Source organism: Phoenix dactylifera, chromosome 18 (assembly GCF_051530095.1).
Source record: "Phoenix dactylifera cultivar Ajwa chromosome 18, Ajwa_hap1_PhDact_Kaust_v1.1, whole genome shotgun sequence".
In the NCBI taxonomy this organism is placed as follows: domain Eukaryota; kingdom Viridiplantae; phylum Streptophyta; class Magnoliopsida; order Arecales; family Arecaceae; genus Phoenix; species Phoenix dactylifera.
This window is the reverse complement of record NC_143207.1, coordinates 8,592,985-8,598,984: the sequence shown is the minus strand read 5'-3', so window position 1 is coordinate 8,598,984 and position 6,000 is coordinate 8,592,985. Positions and strand designations below refer to the sequence as shown.

The 6,000-nt window shown below is 38.3% G+C and overlaps 1 non-coding gene across 1 annotated transcript; it reads left to right on the top strand.

Annotated features, from left to right (window-relative positions):
• The first annotated feature begins 5,725 nt into the window (after positions 1-5,725).
• On the top strand, positions 5,726-5,831 carry LOC113463021 (small nucleolar RNA R71). Its single transcript, XR_003386560.1, has one exon. It is a non-coding gene; the product is annotated as a small nucleolar RNA R71 (small nucleolar RNA).
• The last annotated feature ends 169 nt before the right edge of the window (positions 5,832-6,000 follow it).

Below are 6,000 nucleotides of genomic sequence, written 5' to 3'. Positions count from 1 at the left end.
TCAGCCTGACCAACTCATTCATGCTTATTTTTATTTTATTTTTCATTCTTTTTTTTTACCAACACATATGACGACTACAGCTGTCCAACCTCCATGTAGCGAGCTTTCAGCCAATGACCCTCGACCAGTTGGCTCAAGATATTAGGTGAAACACCCCTCGGACTTAATTACTCGAACCAGACTATGCCACGAGGCTGACTTGTCATCATAAGAATTTTTTTTTGAATAATAATTATGCAAGAAAAGAGAAGGTATACTGAACCGTATAGATATTTTTATTATATACGTGACTGCATCATGACTATAGATCAACCAAGGTCGGATCATAAGGCACCTAAGTAATCTAGACGGGATATTCAACCTCTATCTTTATGTGAAAACCAAATCATGAACCTTATGGTACGAACAAAAATACTCGTACTTCTTTTACGGATAAGGCAAACAAAAATACAGTTAACAAATGTGAACTCCTGAGGCCTTCTTATTTATTATTAAGTACACGTGCGGGGATCTAATAATAGGTCTCTGATTAGTCATAGTGTACATGTGTTCCTTACCTTAATAGTCACACAAACTCAATATGAAAATACATGTGCATTTGTTCAGAAAAGAAAGTAATAGAATAAATCAAATGCAAAGACAAAATCTCTCTTTTTTATTTTTTATGTTTTTTTCATTCATTTCTTTTTTTCATTCATTCTTTTTTTAAAAAAAATATTTTTCTCCCCTTAACTTAAACATTGCATTGTCCTCAATGTACTATATACAAGAAAACTATATATGAAAGACAATAGAGAAAATAATATAGAAGAGAAGAGGAATACCTTGAGCTGTTGATATCCAGAAAAGAAGATCTATAAAATAAGAAGAAAACTAGAAATAAAAGAAAAATTAATTCTAACTAATATATACATACCTTTGTCGTCATGCTCAGTCATAAGAAGGCTCTCCCAAGGAAAAGGAGTCCTCTTCATCTGCAAAATTCTCAAGAAAAAATTTTAACTTGTGTCCATTTACCTTGAAAGTATTACCATCCCGTGGATTCTCAATCTCAACTGCCCCATGTGGAAAAACAGTTTTTATAATGTAAGGGCCTATCCATCTCGATCGTAACTTGCCGGAAAACAGATGTAAGCGAGAATCATATAAAAGAACTTTTTGCAGAGGTTTGAAAGACAATTTTAAAATTGATTTGTCGTGTAAAATATTCATTCGTTCTTTGCAAATTTTAGCATTATCATAAGCATCTTTGTGAATCTCATTAAGCTCGTTCAATTGCAATTTTCTAGTTAGATCGGCATCTTGGAGGTCAAAATTCAATTTTCTAATTACCCAATACGATTTATGCTCTATTTCTATAGGCAGATGACACGCTTTTCTGTAGACTAGTCGGTAGGAAGACATGCCAAGAATAGTTTTGTATGCAGTACGATAAGCCCACATGCATCTGATAGTTTCAAGGACCAATCTTTTCATGATGGGTTTACCGTTTTCTCTAAAATACGTTTGATCTCCCTATTGGCTAACTCTACCTGGCCACAAGTTTGCAGATGATATGGGGTAGCAACTCTATGGGTGACACCATACTTTTTCAATAAGGTCTCGAAAGGCTTATTACAAAAGTGCTTTCCACCATCACTAATTATGACCTTAGCCAAATCGTGAAAAAATATTTTCTTTCAGAAATTTCAAAACAGGTTTGTGATCATTGGTTCTACAGGCAACAGCTTCTACCCATTTAGACACATACTCGACACCAACTAAAAAATGTACTCATATCCAAAAGACGGTGGGAATGGGCCCATGAAATCAATGGCCCAACAATCAAAATTTCGATAATAGTAATGGGTTGAAGAGGCATCATTTGCCTACGAGTTAAACTTCCAATACGTTGACATGGATCACATATCATACAGAACTTGTGGGCATCTTTAAACATTGTAGGCCAATAGAAACCACATTACAAGACCTTTGCAGCAGTTTTCTTAGAGGCAAAGTGTCCACCACAAGCATCAGTATGGCAGAAAGAGAGTACGCTTTGTATATCATGATCCGGTATGCATCGTTTAAAGATTTGATCAATGCAATATTTAAACAAATAGGATTCATCATAATAATAATTCCTCACTTTGCGCAAAAAAAAATTTCTATCTGTCGACCCCCAATGCTCTAGAATCCAGTTCGTAACAAGAAAATTTACAATGTCAGCGTACCATGGCACAGTAGAGAGTGCAAACAACTGCTCTTCAGGGAATGAGTCCTTGATGGAAAAATATGACACCGAATCATGAAAAACTAGCCATGATAAATGGTCAGCAACCACATTCTCTACTCCTTTTTTATCTTTAATAGTGATGTTAAATTCTTGGAGTAGAAGTATCCATCGTATTAAGCATGGTTTGGCCTATTTCTTATCCAGCAATTATTTTAACGCTGCATGGTCCGTGAAGATAACAATAAGAGCACTAAGAATATAAGAGCGAAATTTGTCTAATGCAAATACTACTGCAAGCAATTTCTTCTCGGTGGTGATGTAATTCATTTGAACATCGTTTAAGATTTTGCTTGCATAGTAAATGACATATGGCTTATTATCTTTACGTTGTCCTAGGACAGCTCCTATTGCATAGTCGCTAGCGTCGGACATGATCTCAAAAGGTAGTGACCAATCGGGTGGTCGCACGATGGGTGCAGTGCTAAGCATAGACTTCAACTTTTCGAATGCATCTTAACAGGTTTCAGTCCAATTGAACGGTGTATCAAGGGATAGGGGATTACATAATGGTCGAGCTATGACACTAAAGTCCTTGATGAACCTCCTATAAAATCCAGCATGACCAAAAAATGATCTAACATCTCTAACCGTCTCGGGTGCAGGTAGCTTGGTGATTAAGTCAATCTTAACTCTATCAACTTCCATGCCCTTCGATGAAACAATATGTCCTAGGACAATTTCCTTTGGCACCATGAGGTGGCATTTCTCCCAATTTAATATCAAATTCTTTTCCATACATCGAGCTAAGACTGCTTGTAAATGTGACAAGCAATCTTCAAATGAGTCGCCAAAAACGGAGAAGTCATCTATAAACATTTCCAAAAACTTCTCGTTCATGTCTTCAAATATGTTGAGCATGCATTTTTGGAATGTTGCAGGTGCATTACACAACCCGAATGGCATCCGATGGAAAGCGAATGTGCCGAAAGGATAAGTGAAGGTAGTCTTCTCTTGATCTTCTGGTGAAATCTCGATTTGGTAATATCCGGAATAGCCATCGAGAAAACAATAAAAATCATGCCCTGCAACTCTCTCCAACACTTGGTCTAGGAAGGGTAGAGGAAAGTGATCCTTTCTTGTGACCAAATTCAGCTTACGGTAGTCGACACATATGTGCCAACTCGCCGGGACACGAGTTGGGACCAGTTCACCTTGTTCATTTTCTACTACCGTCAAACCCGACTTCTTAGGAACGACTTGAGTAGGGCTTACCCACTTGCTGTTGGAAATTGAGTAAATAATTCCCACGTCAAGCAACTTGAGGACTTCTGCCTTAACCACATCTCTCATCGTAGATTCAACCTTCGTTGCATTTGCCTTATGGTTTTGGCATTGTCCTCCAAATATATCCGGTGCGTGCAAATTAAGGGGCTAATTTCCTTCAATTTGGCAATAGATCACCCTAGAGCTCCTTTATGATTCCGTAGAACACCAAGTAATTTTCTTTCTTGGTCATAATCAAGATCAGATGAGATGATTATAGGAAAAGTATCCTCGGGTCCAAGAAAGGCATCCTTGAGTTCCTTTGGTAAGAGTTTCAACTCGAGCTTAGGTGTTTGTTTATGGGATGGTACTATTTTTGCCTCTCGAGGTGGCAGCTGTTCAAAATCTTCTACTTTTGGTCTCCATCCATTGATCATCATGGCATTCGAAAAATCCATACTAGGTGTGACTAACAAATCATCTTCATCGGTGCCATTAGAACACCAATCAATTAAGCCATCGCCGGATGGGTCGTTAAATGCTTCAGCTAACAAATATTCTTTCACGATAGTTTCAACCCAATTAACCTCCTTACTCTCTTCGTGATCATTAGGTTGCTTGCACACATTAAAATTGTTCAATTCCAGGGTCATGTTACCAAAAGAAAGCTTCATGACGCCATTCCTACAATTAATCAATGCATTAGAAGTTGCAAGAAATGGGCATCCTAAAATGACCGGAATCTGAGACTGTGAGTTCGAAGCCGGATGTGTGTCCAATACGATAAAGTCGACGGAAAAGTAGAACTTATCTATTTGGACCAATACATCCTCGATAATCCTCCTTGGAATCTTGATTGACCTGTCAGCTAATTGCAAAGTGACGGAGGTTGGCTTCAACTCACCTAAACCAAGTTGCTCATATACAAAATATGGCAACAAATTCACACTCGCCCCTAAATTTAACAATGCTCGCTCTATCCTAAAGTTGCCTATGATGCATGAGATAGTTGGGCAACTGGGATCTTTATATTTAGGGAGAATGTTGTGCTGCAAAATAGCACTCACATTTTCAGTTAAAAATGCATTCTTCTTAACATTTAATCGACGCTTGACAGTACACAAGTCCTTCAAAAATTTGGCATATGAGGGTACTCGTTTGATTGCATCAAGAAGAGGTATGTTAATCTTTACCTGCTTAAAAAGCTCAAGAATTTCAAAATTAGGTTCGAACTTTTGCAACAGCTTTAACCGTTGTGGAAAAGGTGAAGAAAAAGGGCATTCAACTTTTTCAGTAGAAGTTGGGACCTCAACTTCTTCTTTGTCCTTTTCATCAGCTTTGGGCACATCAGAATTAAAAGTGACCTGCGGTCTCAATGGGATGGTCTGATCAATGACTTTCCCATTACGCAAAATCATAATGCTCTTTGCATTCTTTGTATGCGAACTAGAAGGAGCCGCATTATTACTACCATGCACTTGTAGGTTAGGTTGGGGTTCAGCTAGAAACTTACCCTTCTCTTGGGTACTTAGGACGGTAGTCAACATTGACAATTGGTTCCTTATATCTTCAAAATTTCGAGTATTTTGAGCATTGATATTGGCTTGACCTTGTAGAAAAGATTGTATAGATTGCAAGGTATCCTCAATATTCGGCTTCTGAGAGGGCGGTGATGCAAAAGTAGAATGTGCAGGTGGAGGAGCTGAATGGTATTACTGCTGAGGATAATCATTTTTCCACCTAAAGTTCGGATGATTCTTCCAATCAGGGTTATAGGTATTCGAGAATGGATCATTATAAGGCTTCTGGTAGGAGTTCATAGTATTTGCTTGATCGTGCAAGACTTCCTTGAATGCCGGTATGGTGGAGCCATCTGTAGTGGTATGACTAGACATATCACAGATCCCACAACACTCGTTTATGAGCTCTATAGTCTTGACAGGCTCAACCTTTCTAAGCTCAATTTCTTCTACCTTCCCAGTGAGGGCTGCCATTTTAGCATGAAGATCATCTTCAGTTCTGAGGTTGTAAAGGCCACCCTATCCAGAGCTAGTAGGCTTAGGCAAAGACTTATTGTTTCTATCCCCGTTATCCCAAAGTTGGGCAGTCTCAGCAAGGGAATCCAAATACTCCCATGCCTCATCATGTTGTTTTTCTAAAAATCTACCATTGCACCTGGTCTCTACAAACTGTTTCAACTGTAGAGATAAACCTTCATAGAAGAAGCTAATAGTACTCCAAGTTTCGAACCCATAATGGGGCATGAGAGAAGAAGATCTTTAAATCTCTCCCAACATTCATAAAAAGTTTCATTGTCTTTTTGTTGGAAATTGCTGATATGCCTTTTGAGAAAGTTGATTCTTTGTGCAGGAAAGAACTTCTTCAAAAATTCTCTCTGCATATCTTGCCAAGTTCTTATTGATCTAGATCGCAAGGAGTTTAACCATGTTTTGGCCTTATCCTTTAGAGAGAAAGGGAACAACGTCAGCTTGAGGACATCCTCACGTTCGGCACTCTAAATG